This window comes from Salmo salar, chromosome ssa01 (genome assembly GCF_905237065.1).
Source record: "Salmo salar chromosome ssa01, Ssal_v3.1, whole genome shotgun sequence".
Lineage (NCBI taxonomy): Eukaryota > Metazoa > Chordata > Actinopteri > Salmoniformes > Salmonidae > Salmo > Salmo salar.
Window position 1 is genome coordinate 90236515 of NC_059442.1, and position 19279 is coordinate 90255793.

General features: G+C 46.9%; 1 pseudogene; it reads right to left on the minus strand.

Annotated features, from left to right (window-relative positions):
• Positions 1–19279, minus strand: part of LOC106609298 (transformation/transcription domain-associated protein-like) — a 176633-nt pseudogene that overhangs the window by 92882 nt on the left and 64472 nt on the right.

Genomic DNA, 19279 nt, shown 5'->3' on the forward strand with positions numbered 1-19279 from the left:
GTGTGTGTGTGTGTGTGTGTGTGTGTGTGTGTGTGTGTGTGTGTGTGTGTGTGTGTGTCACCTACTCTGGTAGTGGAGTGCGTCTGTCTATGCATTAAGATACGTGTCAGTGTGTGTGTCAAATTACATGTTGTAGACTCACAGTGAAATGCATACTTACGGGCCCTTCCCAACAATGCAGAGAGAAAGACAATAGACAAATAATAGAAAAGTAAAACACATAATCCTGAAGTACACAATGAGTAACAATACCGTGGCTATATACACGGGGTACCAGTACCGAGTCAAAGTGCATGGGTACGAGGTAATTGAGGTAGATATGTACCGATAACTAGGAATAAAGTGACAGATAATGAACAGTAGCAGCTGTGCATGTGATGAGTCAAAAAAGTTAGTGCAAAATAGGGTTAGTGTTTGTTTGTGTTTCCTACCCTGGCAGTGGTGCTGCCTCCACATGAAGATGCTGCTCCAGTGGGAGAGGTCTTCAGAGACAATGGGCAGCCTGTTCCTCCAGGTCTTCACCACAGTCTTCATGTCGTGGAGGCTGGTGTTACGGCCCAGGTTAGCTTTTGAGGATTTTGCAAGAATTGAGGAATAGGGAGGGGGAGAGAGAAGGGGTGAAGAAGAAAGAATGCTTGGTCGAGAACCATGGTGACAGGAAACGATTGGGAAAGAGAAGATGTGTCAGGAGGAGAGAGAGAGAAGTGGTTAACAGAGAAAAAGAAGAGAATGGTAGAGAAGAGGGAGGGATGGAGAGAAATAAAAGAGGGATGACAGTTGGCAGAGTTTCTGTTCTTTCTCTATGACAGTTGAAAAGGCAGTGTGTCCAGGCCAATTCCAAAGCCATTAGCCCACTGTATTACAGGCTAACGATGACTATTGAAAAATCTTTATCTGAAATTAGGTCCGAGAAGCCAGCAACTGATAGATGGATCAGACTGTCTTATCAACCATCTACCTTAAGGGAGCGTCAAATTAAGGCAAGGGCTGGTGGCAGACAGAAAATCATATTACTTTAATGGCTAATCACTTCTTTCAAACATAAATAAAGACCTAAAGATTGAAAATGTGAAAAATAATACACTAGATTGGGTCTCTCCATTCTGAAGGGTCTAAACCTGGAAATGAAATGCCATTGAGCTGCTAGAATCTGTGCATAATGATCAATCATTTTATTATATCAACCCATCAATCAACCTGACAATCAATATGGCTGGTGTGAATTCATTGATCGAAAGTCATTGGAAAGTCCTGCATTTTGATGGCTTGATTCTGAATGCAGTTTGATCCTAGTTATTTACCTGTAGAAAGCCTTTGTTTTAGAGTCACTCAGGACTTTAAGTGTATGGTACTGGAATAGAGACTTACAACTGCAGAGCTCACTAACCAGGAAATAACAGTTACTTTCCTCTGCTTTTATAATGAAATGGACCACACACAAACTAATGTATGGTACTGGAATAGAGACTTACGACTGCAGAGTTCACTAACCAGGAAAGAACAGTTACTTTCCTCTGCTTTTATAATGAAATAGACCACACACAAACGACTGTAGCGGTACTCAATTCAAATACCTGCTTTCAAAAGATAAAAGTCCTAAATCGGTTGGCGAACTTCCCAAAATCAAATCCCCAAGAACAAAATAAATTGGGTAGTACAATATTCTCACAATTATCTATTAATATCAGCTGATGCCACATTTCTAACCTTAATTTTGGAGTGTCCATTCATCATGTAAATGCAATTTTGGAGCAGGTATTTAATCAAACACTATCTGATGGGGGAAAGCAATTACGGACAATCTAAACCTACTGCCTCTTCTCCGTCTCTATTTTTCATCCCTCTCACTCACCCTCTCCTCTTTCTTCCATTCTATTTCACTCTCCTCTCCTCTTTCTTTCTATCCCTCCCTTCCTCCTCTTTCTTTCCCTCCCTCATAGTCTGTCTCTCTTTCTGTTATCTCCCTCTGTTTCACTCATGTCTAATCTAAAAGGTTGTTATTTGCCTTTCAGGGCAGTGTTTTTCCCCTCTTCACTGCCAGAATAGAGACGACTTATCAGTGTCATTCCACAGTAAATTGGCTGGGGTCACTGATGGACTCTTCATTTGGCAGTGATTTAAAATACATTTGTTCCAGCCTTTTATTGCCTCTTGTTTCAGACTTCAGATATATTTGGGTGGTGCTTGTATGTGTGTCTGCCTCCATCTCTTACTTGAAGTATTGGTGTGTGTACGTGGGACACGATGCGAGGCAGTCTCCTCCACTCCCGTATGGCCAGACTGGAGGATCTCCACCAGCTGTTCTATGAAGTTGAGCTGCTGCTCCTCTGGGTGGCAGATAGCCAGGTAAGCACGGTGCATGTTCACCTTCCACGCCATCTCCTTAAGACAGCTCAGCTCCACCTTACAGACAGACAGACAGACAGACAGACAGACAGACAGACAGACAGACAGACAGACAGACAGACAGACAGACAGACAGACAGACAGACAGACAGACAGACAGACAGACAGACAGACAGACAGACAGACAGACAGACAGACAGACAGGCACAGGTTATAGACACAGCAAGGGAAACCCATTACCCGTGCACACATGTTAGTTACCTTTGAAAACACAAGATGATACACACACGTAACAAGTGTGCATTTGTCAGTATGTGTGTCACAGCTGTGACAATTTGGACTGCAGTTGTTTGTGTGCATCTCTGAAGTGAATTACTTTATGCCACTGACACAAAGCAGCACTCTAACAGAACACACCAGCTGTTCTAGTCTATGTCCTATTCTATTCATTCTCCTCATCATTTTTAAAGGCCTTCGTGGGTCATGAATAATCAGCCTGACATGGAGGTGGACAGAGAGACTATATTGATCGGCCCACTGAGTGCTTTAACCACAACACTACCAATATCCCAGGGGAGCCTGCCTCCTGCGCAGTCAAACCTGGGCAACATGATTAGTTGTGTGTTTTCCCCTGTCTGTTGATGAGGAAAAGAATTACAGCGATCGGTCAACATGCACTTATCACAGACAAGGGGACATGTGATGAATCTCCAGTAGACAGTGGTGGCCTTATCAGAGGCTTTTTAATTCAAAGCTGTGCCATTCAGTTAGACAGGCTTCCTCTCTGAGCCAGGGGGTACCGAAGGCTCACCACAACAAGCCGGCTCTACTCTGTCTTCTACCACCGCTACATAACAGATGTTGGGCCAATTACTCACTCACAGACATATAAATATTAGATCTATGCAAAACCATGGAGGAAGGAAAGAGGGAGGAAGAAAGGGAGAGAGGGACACATAGAGAGAGAACACGGAGAGAGAATGAATAAGAGAGAATGGAAGAAATAGTGAAAGAGGTAGCTAGTTAAATGTTTTTCTGGACAGTTTAATGAGATGTCAGCTCAGGAGTATTTGTTATGTGTCAGCTACTATCACATTCCCCCCTATACTCTGCTTTAGAAAACATGAAGCCGATAAATTAACCTCCCTAATGCCGGTGTGTGTGTGTGTGTGTGTGTGTGTGTGTGTGTGTGTGTGTGTGTGTGTGTGTGTGTGTGTGTGTGTGTGTGTGTGTGTGTGTGTGTGTGTGTGTGTGTGAGAGAGATATGTGTCAGGGTGTGTGTGTTAGGCATCCCCTACCTGTACCAGTGCTTCCTTCATGGCCCCCCAGTTGGGGACCCTCCAGGCACACTCCAGTAGCAGTTGGGGTTGCTGTTGCCTTTTGACTGGCCGATCTCGGTCAGAGGCTCCCACTGGTTCAACTTTTCAGAACACCTGCAGAGACACGGAGGAACGTTTATATCAAGAGATGTAGTTATACTGAATTTAACTTTCTACATGAGTTACAGGGTAAATCCAGTTATTAAAAAGCAATTACATAGTTATGGCACAGTAACAGTACAAATCCCAACCAGAAGCCATTGATTACAGGCAACATCCACACTGAGCTAAAGGGTAGAGATGCCGCTTTCAAGGAGCGGGTTCCCGAGTAGCGCAGCGGTCTAAGGCACTGCATGTCAGTGCAAGAGGAGTCATTACAGTCCCTGGTTCGAGTCCAGGCTGTATCACATCCGGCTGTGATTGGGAGTCCCGTAGGGTGGCGCACAATTGGCCCAGCGTCGTCCGGGTTTGGCCAGGGTAGTCCATCATTGTAAAAAATTATTTGTTCTTAACTGACTTCCCTAGCTAAATAAAGGTTAAACATTTTTTTTTAAATACACAGATGATGCAATCTCTATTGCACTCCACACTGCCCTTTCACACTTCAACAAAAGGAACACCTATGTGAGAATGCTGTTCATTGACTACAGCTCAGCTTTCAACACCATAGTGGCCTCAAAACTCATCACTAAGCTAAGGACCCTGGGACTAAACACCTCCCTCTGCAACTGGATCCTGGACTTCCTGACGGCCGCCCCAGGTGGTAAGGGTAGGTAACAACCCATCTTCCACACTGATCCTCAACACGGGGCCACCTCAAGGGTGCGTGCTCAGTCCCCTCCTGTACTCCCTGTTCACCCATGACTGCATGGCCAGGCACGACTCTAACACCATCATTAAGTTTGCCTGATCACCGACAATGATGAAACAGCCTATATGGAGGAGGTCAGAGACCTAGCTGTGTGGTGCCCTAATAACAACCTCTCCCTCAATGTGATTAAGACAAAGGAGATGATTGTGGACTACAGGAAAAGGAGGACCGAGCACCATTCTCATCAACGGGGCTGTGGTGGAACAGGTTGAGAGCTTCAAGTTCCTTGGTGCCCACATCACCAAGAAACTATCATGGTCCAAACACACCAAGACAGTCGTGAAGAAGGCATGACAAAGCCTATTCCCCCTCAGGAGACTGAAAACTGCACCATCGAGAGCATCTTGACTGGTTTGGCAACTGCTCGGCCTCCGACTGCAAGGCACTACAGAGGGTAGTGCTTACGGCCCAGTACATCACTGGGACCAAGCTTCCTGCCATCCAGGACATCTATACCAGGCAGTGTCAGAGGAATGCCCTAAAAATTATTAATGTCTCCAGCCACCCTAGTCATAGACTGTTCTCTCTGCTACCGAACGGCAAGCGGAACCGGAGCACCAAGTCTAGGACAAAAAGGATTCTTAACAGCTTCTACCCCCAAGCCATAAGACTCCTGAATAGCTAATCAAATGGCTACACAGACTATTTGCATTGTCACCCCCCCCCACCCCCTATTTTACCCTGCTGCTACTCTCTGTTAACTATCTATTCATAGTCACTTTAACTCTACCTGCATGTACAGTGGGGAGAACAAGTATTTGATACACTGCCGATTTTGCAGGTTTTCCTACTTACAAAGCATGTAGAGGTCTGTAATTTTTATCATAGGTACACTTCAACTGTGAGAGACGGAATCTAAAACAAAAATCCAGAAAATCACATTGTATGATTTTTAAGTAATTAATTTGCATTAATTACTTAAATTACTGCATGAATTACTTAATTACTTAATTACTTGCGTATGTTACTTAATTACTTAATTACTTGCGTATGTTGTCTGAAAACCTGTACCTGTTGTGGTGGAGTGATGCTCTGCTGTTCGTAGAACTCGGCGGTGCTCTGCTTGGGCTTGCTGTGCAGGCTGAGGCCCTTCTCAAAGGCCTGCTGTTCCAACATCAGAGTGGAGCGCAGCCACAGTTTGTTAGTCTTCCCAAGGTACTTCAACACACAGGGCCTGATGGGGATAAGAGGCACACACTTGGACATGGCCTCCACGAAGCAGCTGAGGGCACTGGACGGGCAGTCCCTCTGAGCCTGGTGGCTCCCACTGCACAGGAACGGACCCATCTCACCTGACAGGGCCTGGGAGGAGAGGGGAAATGACGGGGAGGAAAGGGAGGAGGAGAAGGAGGAAAAGAGGGAAAGGAGAGTCTAGATAAGGCTAGGCGTCCCGCTAGTGGGTCAACTTCCGGTGAAACTGGATGGCAGGCAATTCAAATAAATAATCATACAAATTATGGATATTAAACATTTAGGTACATGCAAGTGTATTATATCGATTGAAAGCTTAAATTCTTGTTAATCTAACTGCACTGTCCAATTTACAGTAGGCTTTACAGCGAAAGAATGCCATGCGATTGTTTGAGGACGGCACCCCACATCAACAAAAAAATCCACCGGCACAGGTCTCATAAATTCACAAATAGCGATTAAATATTCACTTACATTTTGAAAATCTTCCTCTGATTTGTCATCCAAAGGGTCCCAGCTATAACATGTAGTGTCGTTTTGTTAGATAAAATTCTTCATCCCAAAAAGTCTGTTTAGTTGGTGCCATCGATTTGAGTAATCCACCCGTTCAACATGCCAAGATACGAATCCGAAAATCTACCCCTAAACTTTGTTTCAACAAGTCAAAATACATTTCTATTTAATCCTCAGATACCCTAAAATGTAGTCAAACTATAATATTTCATATGGAAAGAAGTATGTTCAATAGGAAAGCAATATTAGCAGGTGCGTGTTGTCTTCATGGCGCGTGCACACACAAATTTCCAAGCAGAGGTCCTTGTACGAAAACTCATATTTCTTACTCGTTTTGGAAGAAACAAGCCTGAAACCTTGAACAGAGACTACTGACCCCCAGTGGAAGCCATAGTAATTGCATACTGGGAGCTAGATTTAATTACTTCCCTATACGTTCCATTGTAATAGCACGGGTTCTCAAAAAACAACAATTCCGGTTGGTTTTTATCTTTGGATTTTCTCCTACCATATCTATTGTGTTATAGTCTCCTACATTATTTTAACATTTCTACAAAGTTCAAAGTGTCTTCTGTCCAATGGTACCACTTATATGCATATCCTGGCTTCAGGGCCTGAGCAACAGGCATTTTACTTTGGGCACGTCAGTCAGGCGGAAATTGAGAAAAAAGGACCCTAGCCTGAAGAAATAATTAAGAAGACAGACAGAGAAGAGTGTTTCTAAAGCCAAAAGCACGCAATATAATGCACAACTAAAATCAAGCTAGAGCTGATTGGAAGCCACCATTAACTACCACAGCTTCATCTCAGAGACAGCCTCAGCTAAAATAACCACATGAAGATATTTATAACCAGATAATTATTAGCGAAAATATGGAACCTATTTATGTCTTGACCCCTGTGTGTCTCTGAGCGACAAACATCATCATTAAGAAGTGTAGTTCTATTTCCAATGTGTTTCAGAGTTAAAAGCTCAATCACTGTCACGACTTCCGCCGAAGTCGGTCCCTCTCCTTGTTCGGGCGGCGTTCGGCGGTCGACGTCACCGGCCTTCTAGCCATCGCTGATCCACTTTTCATTTTCCATTTGTTTTGTCTTTGTTTTACACACCTGGTTTCACTTCCCCAATTACTTGTTCATTATTTAACTCTCTGTTCCCCCATGGTTTTTGTGAGTGATTGTTTGTATGTTATACGGTCCGTTATGTGGGCTTGCTTTCTTGTATTGTATTTGTCTATTTTGAGTAAATTAAGTTTATTTACTCATATCTGCTGTCCTGCACCTGACTCCTCTACACAAGCTACACACAGACCTCATTACAGAATAACTCAACTAAAACGAACACTATCGGTGCAGTCTGCGCAAAGACTTCCGTCGGGAGTTGGCCTGCCGAGACACCACCCTCACGTTGGATCAGCTGGTGGACTCAGGCGCAGCTGGGAATTTTATTGACCGTTCTTTTGCCAATAGTTTAGGGATTCCCCTGGTTCCTGTGGATATGCCCTTCCCTGTGCAAACCCCAGATTGTCGACCATTAAGGTCAGGGCTGATTAGGGAGGCCACCGCTCCACTAGACATGGTTACGCAGGAGGGTCACAAGGAGAGAATCAGTCTCTTCCTTATTGATTCTCCTGCATTTCCCATGGTGCTGGGCCTACCCTGGTTGGCCTGTCATGACCCCACTATTTTGTGGCAACAGAGGGCTCTCAAGGGGTGGTCACGAGAGTGCTCAGGGAGGTGTGTAGGGGTTTCCATCGGTGCGACTACAGTGGAAAGTCCAGACCAGGTCTCCACCGTGCGCATTCCCCCTGAATAGGCCGATTTGGCTCTCGCCTTCTGTAAGAAGAAGGCAACTCAATTACCACCCCATCGACGAGGGGATTGTGCGATAAATCTCCTGGTAGACGCAGCACTTCCCAGGAGTCATGTGTATCCCGTCACAGGTGGAGACGGCAGCTATGGAAACATATGTCTCCGAATCCCTGGGGCAGGGGTACATTCGGCCCTCCACTTCACCTGCCTCCTCGAGTTTATTTTTTGTGAAGAAGAAGGATGGAGGTCTGCGCCCGTGTACTGACTATCGGGGTATCAATCAGATCACTGTGAGGTACAGCTACCCACTGCCTCTTATTGCCAGTGCGATCGAGTCAATGCACAGGGCACGCTTCTTCACAAAACTGGATCTCAGGAGCGCTTACAACCTGGTGTGTATCCAGGAGGGGGACGAGTGGAAGACGGCTTTGAGTCCCATTTCAGGGCACTATGAGTACCTCGTCATGCCGTACGGGTTGATGAATGCTCCATCAGTCTTCCAGGCCTTTGTTGACGAGATTCTCCGGGACCTGCACGGGCAGGGTGTAGTGGTGTATATCGATGACATTCTGATATACTCCGCTACACGTGCCAAGTATGTGTCCCTGGTGCGCAGGATGCTTGGTCGACTGTTGGAGCATGACCTGTATGTCAAGGCTGAGAAATGTCTGTTCTTCCAACAGTCCGTCTCTTTCCTAGGGTACTGCATTTCCACTTCAGGGGTGGAGATGGAGAGTGACCGCATTTCATTAGTGCGTAATTGGCCCTCTCCCACCAAGGTAAAGGAAGTGCAGCAGTTTCTAAGGTTTGCCAACTACTACCGGAGGTTTATCCGGGGTTTTGGTCAGGTAGCGGCTCCCATTACCTCACTGCTGAAGGGGGGACCAGTGCGACTGCAGTGGTCGGCTGAGGCGGACAGGGCTTTTGGTCACCTGAAGGCTCTGTTTACCTCGGCTCCCGTGCTGGCTCATCCGGATCCCTCTTTGGCATTCACAGTGGAGGTGGACGCGTCCGAGGCTGGGATTGGAGCTGTGCTCTCTCAGAGCTCGGGCACGCCACCAAAGCTCTGCCCCTGTGCTTTCTTTTCGAAGAAGCTCAGCCCGGCGGAGCAAAACTATGATGTGAAGGACCGGGAGCTGTTGGCTGTTGTCAAGGCTCTGAAGGCGTGGAGACTTTGGCTTGAGGGGGCTAAACACCCCTTTCTCATCTGGACTGACCACCGCAATCTGGAGTACATCCGGGCAGCAGGGAGACTGAACCCTCGCCAGGCAAGGTGGGCCATGTTCTTTACCCGTTTTGTTTTCACTCTGTCCTACCGACCAGGTTCCCAGAACACTAAGGCAGACGCACTGTCCCGGATGTATGACATGGAAGGAGCAACCCATGGATCATACTCCCATACCTCCAGCCTCTTGCCTGGTGGCACCGGTGGTGTGGGAGTTGGACGTGGACATCGAGCGGGCGTTACGCACAGAGCCCACTCCTCCCCAGTGTCCAGCTGGGCGTCTGTACGTTCCGTCTGCTATCTGCGAACGTTTCATCTATTGGGCCCACACGTCACCCTCCTCTGGTCATCCTGGGATCGGTCGGACAGTGCGTTGCCTTAGTGGGAAGTACTGGTGGTCCACCATGGCCAAGGACGTGAGGGTTTATGTTTCCTCCTGCTCGATGTGCACCCAGTGCAAGGCTCCCAGTCACCTGCCCAGAGGGAAGTTACAACCCCTCCCCGCTTTTCAAAACGGCCGTGGTTGCACCTGTCGGTGGACTTCCTGACAGATCTTCCTCCCTCACAGGGCAACACCACGATCCTGGTCATTGTGGATCGGTTTTCTAAGTCCTGCCGTCTCCTCCCTTTGCCCGGTCTCCCTATGGCCCTACAGACTGGCCCTACAGACTGCGGAGTATGGAAGGCTTTCATGGAAGGTCTGGGGATCTCGGTCAGCCTCACCTCAGGTTTTCACCCCGAGAGTAACGGGCAGGTGGAGAGAGTAAACCAGGATGTGGGTAGGTTTCTGCGGTCATATTGCCAGGACCGGCCGGGGGAGTGGGCGGCGTTCATCCCCTGGGCAGAGATGGCCCAAAACTCACTCTGCCACTCCTCCACTAATCTCTCCCCTTTCCAGTGCGTACTGGGGTATCAGCCGGTTCTGACACCTTGGCATCAGAGCCAGATCGAAGCTCCTGCGGTGGACAAATGGTTTAAGCCCTCGGATGAGACCTGGGACGCTGCTCATGTGCATCTGCAATGGGCCGTGAGGCGACAGAAGGTGAGCACCGACCGCCACCGCAGTGAGGCCCCGTGGGTCTGGCTCTCGACCCGAAACCTGCCCCTCTGCCTGCCCTGCCGGGGCCATTGCAAGTCCTGAGGAGACTGAGCTGGTACAGGTTACAGCTTCCCCCAGATTACCATATTAATCCCTCATTCCATGTGTCTCTCCTCAGGCCGGTGGTGGCTGGTCCACTCCACGAGTCTGTGGTGCGGGAGGTTCCTCCACCCACTCTCGACATCGAGGGGGCCCCGGCGTATGCTGTTTAAACCCTCCTGGACTCGAGGTGTCGGGTGAGGGGCCTTCAGTACCTCGTGGAGTGGGAGGGGTACGGACCGGAGGAGAGATGCTTGGTGCCGGTGGAGGACGTCCTGAACCCTTCGTTGCTGAGGGAGATCCACCAGCTCCACCAGGATCGCCCTGCGCCTCGTCCTCCGGGTCGTCTCCGAGGTCGGTGTCGGCGCACTGCTGGAGCCGCGCTTCAAGGGGGGGTTACTGTCACGACTTCTGCCGAAGTCGGTCCCTCTCCTTGTTCGTTCGGCTGTCGACGTCACCGGCCTCCTAGCCATCGCCGATCCACTTTTCACTTTTTTCTTGTATTGTATTTGCCTATTTTGAGTAAATTACGTTTATTTATTCATATCTGCTGTCCTGCACCAGACACCTATACACAAGCTACACACAGACATCATTACAATCACTTCATATCAGGACCTTTAAATGGGCCTCTTAATACTGGAGCCATCTGGTTCGTTCAACTCATTACGTTTTTATCTTCGTCCATATTTTGCATAAATGAATGGTTCCTCATTAAGAGGAAATTGCATGTTTTAAAGCAGAAATGTGACAGCCAAGGTCAGGCTGACTGCCTTCTAAACTAATGTCACTGAGGTGTGTGTGTGGTGTGTGTGTGTGTGTGTGGGGGGGAGCTGACAAGTTAGACCAGAACCTGTGACCCGTGTCAGCCCTGTCCAGGTGAATAATGATGACACAGACAATGCCATTAGATCCTTGGACCTCTATCATGGCATGACAACCAGGGTTTTGACTTTAACCTTACACACTAAATTATAAATAGCTAATCTCAATAAATAGCTAATCTCAATAAATACCTCATCTTAATAAATAGCTCATCTCAATAAATAGCTAATCTTAATGTTGCAGATAAAAACAACATCAATAGCCACTGTTATAGAATTACTATTATAATAGATATTCTATTTCTAGGGATCTGACATGATTCCTTCCATCTAAACGTTCTGGAATGTTGCTCCCATCTGAACACACCCCCCATCCCCTACCTGTACCAGTGAGCACAATGCTTTACAAGCCATCGTAGCCTGGCCATTCGCTGCCAACCCTTGAAGTACCTTACTGTGATTGTTTTCAATGAAAATGTTAAAAAATAAACACAAATTACTTCTTAGCAAAGAGCCATTTCTCAAGCAATAATTTTGCTAGTACTGTCTGGGAGGGGTCTGAGCGTGGAGGGGCTATTATTGGCAGCGAGGTTTGGAACTCTTTCTTATTGGTCTATTAACTAATTTACCGCTTGGTGATATCAACAGGCAGGCCAAAACTCCATCCCACCAAAACAGGCTGAGATTTCAGACAGTCTTTTCAAACAGCTCTTACACCAAAAGGGCATTATCCACAATTATCCAACCTCAGTGTGGAAACAACTGCCAAAATAATGGAAACACCAACATAGTGTCTTAATAGGGCGTTGGGTCACCACGAGCCACAATAGCTTCAATGCACCTTGTGCATAGATTCTACAAGTGTCTGGAACTCTATTCGAAGGATGTGACAAGATTTGTCCACAAAGAAATTCCATAATTTGGGGTTTTGTTGATGGTGATGGAAAATGCTATCTCTAGTGCTGCTCCAGAATCTCCCATAAGTGTTCAGTTGGGGTGATATCTGGTGACAGAGAGCCATGACATATGATTGACATCATTTTCATGCTCATCTAACCATTCAGGGACCACTCGTGCCCTGTGGATGGGGGCATTGTCATCCTATGTGGGCATAGCCATAGTAGCCAAAATACTGGCCTGGAAATTATAGGCAATTAGCAAGACACCCCCAATAAAGGAGTGGTTCTGCAGGTGGGGACCACAGACCACTTCTCAGTTCCTATGCTTCCTGGCTGATGTTCTGGTCACTTTGAATGCTGGCGGTGCTTTCACTCTAGTGGTAGCATGAGACGGAGTCTACAACCCACACAAGTGGCTCAGGTAGTGCAGCTCATCCAGGATGGCACATCAATGCGAGCTGTGGCAAGAAGGTTTGCTGTGTCTGTCAGCATAGTGTCCAGAGCATGGAGGCGCTACCAGGAGACAGGCCAGTACATCAGGAGACGTGGAGGAGGCCGTAGGAGGGCAACAACCCAGCAGCAGGACCGCTACCTCCGCCTTTGTGCAAGGAGGAGCAGGAGAAGCACTGCCAGAGCCCTGCAAAATGACCTCCAGCAGGCCACAAATGTGCATGTGTCTGCTCAAACGGTCAGAAACAGATTCCATGAGGGTGGTATGAGGGCCCGACGTCCACAGGTGGGGGTTGTGCTTACAGCCCAACACCGTGCAGGACGTTTGGCATTTGCCAGAGAACACCAAGATTGGCAAATTCGCCACTGGCGCCCTGTGCTCTTCACAGATGAAAGCAGGTTCACACTGAGCACGTGACAGACGTGATAGAGTCTGGAGACGCCATGGAGAACGTTCTGCTGCCTGCAACATCCTCCAGCATGACCGGTTTGGCGGTGGGTCAGTCATGGTGTGGGGTGGCATTTCTTTGGGGGGCCGCACAGCCCTCCATGTGCTCGCCAGAGGTAGCCTGACTGCCATTAGGTACCGAGATGAGATCCTCAGACCCCTTGTGAGACCATATGCTGGTGCGGTTGGCCCTGGGTTCCTCCTAATGCAAGACAATGCTAGACCTCATGTGGCTGGAGTGTGTCAGCAGTTCCTGCAAGAGGAAGGCATTGATGCTATGGACTGGCCCACCCGTTCCCCAGACCTGAATCCAATTGAGCACATCTGGGACATCATGTCTCGCTCCATCCACCAACGCCACGTTGCACCACAGACTGTCCAGGAGTTGGAGGATGCTTTAGTCCAGGTCTGGGAGGAGATCCCTCAGGAGACCATCCGCCACCTCATCAGGAGCATGCCCAGGCGTTGTAGGGAGGTCATTCAGGCACATGGAGGCCACACACCCTACTGAGCCTCATTTTGACTTGTTTTAAGGACATTACATCAATGTTGGATCAGCCTGTAGTGTGGTTTTCCACTTTAATTTTGAGTGTGACTCCAAATCCAGACCTCCATGGGTTGATAAATTGGATTTCCATTGATTATTTTTGTGTGATTTTGTTGTCAGCACATTCAACTATGTAAAGAAAAAAGTATTTAATAAGATTATTTCATTCATTCAGATCTAGGATGTGTTATTTTAGTGTTCCCTTTATTTTTTGGAGCAGTATATATACTATTCTTACCAAGCTAAATTACCTAACATCATTGGCAAGAAAAAACAAGAACTAAAAAAAAGAAAATTTTAAATGAATTATCACTCAATATAAGATATTTAGGCTGGCTTAGGTTTCTTTTTTTTTGCAGTGTGAGGGATACAAAGTATATTTCAATCAATTGCTTCCACACAGGTGTGGTTCCTGGGATAATTAAGCAATTAACATTCCATCATGCTTAGGGTCATGTTAGGATGTTAGAATTCACTTCTTTCCAAGCGTTTCCTTTATTTTACCAGTTAGCTGTATATAAAACACAGGAAAATCGTGTTTATGACTGCACTGAACCATTCATTTCTAAAACTGATTGGGAGGGTTGCAGAGGAGAATAATAGGATTTTAACCAACAGGACGAGGGTCGGTGTCATAACTTACCTTGACCTCTCTATGGGAATCGTGGAACTTGTCGTGGCGGTTGGTGAGCATGTGAAGCTGGTTGCCTGAGTCTTTTTCCGCCTGCTCCTTGGTGTTGGGGATGGCTGTCTGGTCCCCTGAGGCTAGCTCTATATCGATCTCCACATCCTGGAGAACAGGGAGGAGGAGAGAAAAGACAAAGGAGGGGAGAGGGTTGGTGATTTATTGTCATAATGCAAAAGCACTTAGTCTTTCCCCTTGGAGAGATGCACATCATGATGACATGGGAGAGGAAAAAAGAAAATATTGACTGTTACATAAATACTGCTATGAATACAGCATTACATCTGTGTGGAAAACAGTTTGCTTGAGCAGGAAATACAAGTTAACAAAGAGGGAGCAATAGATGTTATTCCTCTCTAAGAAAAAACACATGGGATAGTGTGTCAGTCAACATGCATCTTTGTGTGTGTGTGTGTGTGTGTGTGTGTGTGTGTGTGTGTGTGTGTGTGTGTGTGTGTGTGTGTGCATGTGAACCTTTGACTTCTGTTGCGTGGCGTCCTCACCTCCTCCTCGGTCTCGCTGTTCTCCCTCTCTCTGGGCTCCTGCTTGATGTTGCCATGGCGAAGGCAGTGCGGTCGTGGCTGTCGGCCAGATTGATGACATTGGTAATGGAGGGCAGCATGAACCCTGGCAGCTGGTCCCAATGATGCTGTTACGCTCACATACAGCCAGCAGCAGCTAAAACAGAGACAGCGAGACAGAGAGAGAGAGAGAGAGAGACAGACAGAGAGACAGAGAGAGAGAGAGAGAGAGAGAGACAGACAGACAGACAGACAGACAGACAGACAGACAGACAGACAGACAGACAGACAGACAGACAGACAGACAGACAGACAGACAGACAGACAGACAGACAGACAGACAGACAGACAGACAGACAGACAGACAGACAGACAGACAGACAGACAGATCACAGAAAGCCAGATTAACAGTTTCTAGGGGGCTGAAGCATTATGGAGACACTTCAAGACAGTCAGAACAGACATTACAGACAAGCTAAATCACATACCACAGTATGAAGTAGGTTTTTGAGCTAAAACAGGACAAACTGTTCAAGTTCAAAGCTGAAGTCAGGAACCTGTTTACAAAGGGCTTAGTCGTAACTGGAATATTCAACACATCTCCAACTGACATCATGATTCCACCCCTCGTCCCAGTCTGCCTCCTTACCTCGATGCATTGCTTGATCCAGAAGTGGCTGCATATGGCCTCTCAGTTCTGAGAGCAGCAGACGTAGAGAAGCCTCTCGTAGACACGTCTCTTCATGGATAGGTCAAACACCTCACAGAATTTAGCCCTGATCAGAGGCTGGGCGCATCACAGCCCAGACAGGAAGGCCAGCTCCAACTTTGACATGATGTCACTTCTTGAGAGACTCTCATCCCAGATTGGACAAAGAGGGTTGAAATGTACAGTGAGGGAAAAAAGTATTTGATCCCCTGCTGATTTTGTACGTTTGCCCACTGACAAAGAAATGATCAGTCCTACTTGGTAGGTTTATCTGAACAGTGAAAGACAGAATAACAACAGAAAAATCCAGAAAAACGCATGTCAAAAATGTTATAAATTGATTTGCATTTTAATGAGGGAAATAAGTATTTGACCCCCTCTCAATCAGAAAGATTTCTGGATCCCAGTTGTCTTTTATACAGGTAACGAGCTGAGATTAGCACTCTTAAAGGGAGTGCTCCTAATCTCAGTTTGTTACCTGTATAAAAGACACCTGTCAACAGAAGCAATCAATCAATCAGATTCCAAACTCTCCACCATGGCCAAGACCAAAGAGCTCTCCAAGGATGTCAGGGACAAGATTGTAGACCTACACGAGGCTGGAATGGGCTACAAGACCATCGCCAAGCAGCTTGGTGAGAAGGTGACAACAGTTGGTGCGTTTATTCGCAAATGGAAGAAACACAAAAGAACTGTCAATATCCCTCGGCCTGGGGCTCCATGCAAGATCTCACCTCGTGGAGTTGCAATGATCATGAGAACGGTGAGGAATCAGCCTCGAACTACACGGGAGGGTCTTGTCAATGATCTCAAGGCAGCTGGGACCATAGTCACCAAGAAAACATTTGGTAAGACACTACGCCGTGAAGGACTGAAATCCTGCAGCTCCCGCAAGGTCCCCCTGCTCAAGAAAGCACATATACATGCCCGTCTGAAGTTTCCCAATGAACATCTGAATGATTCAGAGGACAACTGGGTGAAAGTGTTGTGGTCAGATGAGACCAAAATGGAGCTCTTTGGCATCAACTTATCTCGCCGTGTTTGGAGGAGGAGGAATGCTGCCTATGACCCCAAGAACACCATCCCCACCGTCAAACATGGAGGTGGAAACATTATGCTTTGGGGGTGGTTTTCTGCTAAGGAGACAGGACAACTTCACCGCATCAAAGGGACGATGGACGGGGCCATGTACCGTCAAATCTTGGGAGAGAACCTCCTTCCCTCAGCCAGGGCATTGAAAATGGGTCGTGGATGGGTATTCCAGCATGACAATGACCCAAAACACACGGCCAAGGCAACAAAGGAGTGGCTCAAGAAGAAGCACATTAAGGTCCTGGAGTGGCCTAGCCAGTCTCCAGACCTTCATCCCATAGAAAATCTGTGGAGGGAGCTGAAGGTTCGAGTTGCCAAAAGTCAGCCTCAAAACCTTAATGACTTGGGGAAGATCTGCAAAGAGGAGTGTGACAAAATCCCTCCTGAGATGTGTGCAAACCTGGTGGCCAACTACAAGAAACGTCTGACCTCTGTGATTGCCAACAAGGGTTTTGCCACCAAGTACTAAGTCATGTTTTGCAAAGGGGTCAAATACTTATTTCCCTCATTAAAATGCAAATCATTTTATAACATTTTTGACATGCGTTTTTCTGGATATTTTTGTTTTTTATTCTGTCTCTCACTGTTCAAATAAACCTACCATTAAAATTATAGACTGATCATTTCTTTGTCAGTGGGCAAACGTACAAAATCAGCAGGGATCAAATATTTTTTTACCTCACTGTATTTGTGTTACCATTTGTTATATCTAATGAAAAATGGTTTACAACTTCAACTTGATTCTCTAACACAGTATTTCATGCTAATGCATTTGGGAGCTAGCTCCTTCATAAGAATGAAGATACAGAGTAGCTAAAAGCATCATGGCAATAAGTGGAGGACAAGAGGTGATGAAGGTCATCAATGTGAAACAGGATGCAGTAACATCTAAATGTTTAAAAAAGGAACATCTTATCTTTAATGATGGGAATACTCCTGGTGGAATAGTAAACCTGTTAACAGCCTACATTAGATGCTGTGTAATAACCTTGACAATCATTTCTAGATCATTCCACAACCCTGGTGAATGGGCCTCAAGAGTACTATTTAAATGAACAGAGAGGAACAGAAATGTCTCTCAGCAGTGAGTGTATTATATTAAAGCTACTAAATCATCACTTATTCAGAGACATGGTTGTGGAGCAGCTGCTCTGTCATTCTGTCATCTTTATGTGATGTGGACAGTGATGTGTCAATCATGGTTTTACTGCTTGTTTAAAGTCATGTGACTTACAGAGCAGATGTCTGTGAACAGGCAGACTGGGAAAGAGGATGGGGTAAGTTTTGAGGACTGAAGGAGAGGGACAGGGGAGTGGTGTGTGTGTGTTTAAAGGGCCAGGCGGGATGAATAGCAGTGGGCTGAGGAGTCAGTCGCCTTTCGCTTGGCTGCCTTCTCACCCCTCTGCCACCCTCCCACACCCCCATCTCTCCCTCAAACCATAAGTCCTGTCACTGGAAGACCCCCAAACTCAACCCCCATCTTTCTCTCTACCCAATCCCCACCGCTCTCTTTCTCCCCCTCCCTCTTGATAGATGAATGGTTGTGTGGCAGTGACCTGACATACTCCCCCCCCCCCCTTTTTTCCCTCTCCCTCCCCCTCGATGGATGAAGAAGCGTAGTGGCGCCCAGCATACTTGCCATGCATACTCGTCCAGGTGATTAATGGGGATAATTACCTATAGACGTAATTAACGAGGGCCAGGAACTGGGCGTTTAACTCAAGGTCATCAGGGAAACGCTTCTCAATATAGGTCATCATCTTCTCCAGCAGAATGGACTTCTCACAATGATTGGGCATCTGTGGGAGAGAGGGAATGAGCGAGATGTAGGAGAGGAGAGAGAGAGGGAGAGAGAGCAGATTGATTCAGTTAATTTATCTTTAGAGCATCTGGAGGGGGAGGTGTGAAGCATCTTTGTTCCTGTCCCCTCATTCTGTCTCTCTGCTGGACTCTACTCTGAATAAATGCCTAAACAGAGCAAAGACAGCTGTGTAGGTTTGTGCTTCCTGGTTCCCAGGTTGCTTTGCTGGCTAGTTGTTCTTACACAGATCATTAGCAGAGTAAGTCCTGGGTTGTTCTTCACCCACTCCTCCACGATCTTGACGATGGTGCGGAGGATCTTGGCGTCGGGTGTCTTCTCGATTAGCGACGTGAGGATGACCTGGATGAAGTTCTTCCTCATCTCCATGGACATGACAGACAAATGACTATTCACCAGGTCCAACATTAAACACTGAATGCAGTCTGACTGTAGTAGCACCCAGTGTCCACACTATAACACAGCAAGAGGATCCTCTCTGCATCTATGACCCAGGAGAGGAACTAGAGCCCTGTTTGTCTCAGCCAGAGGAATCTCTGGGGATCTACAACCCAGAGCCGTGGTACATTCCCAGTGAGACCTGTCTATCAGCCCAGTGGATCTGCAGGACTTTACAGCCATTCACACTGATACAGGGGCTTCTGGATGGGCCAGACAGACCTGAGATATCTGAGCTCTGGGTCCTGAAGGGGAGGTGCCCGAGGTCCACACTCCAGTCCAGTAGGTGGTGGTAATGCACCTTAAAGTTGGTTGCCAACCGCCATATAAAGTCCAAAGAAGAAGAAGCCTGAAGGAGGAGAGATTACTAGAAACAAACTCGGTTTACCCTTTTATATTTGGATTAATTGTCAGAGTAGAGGACCTTGTGCA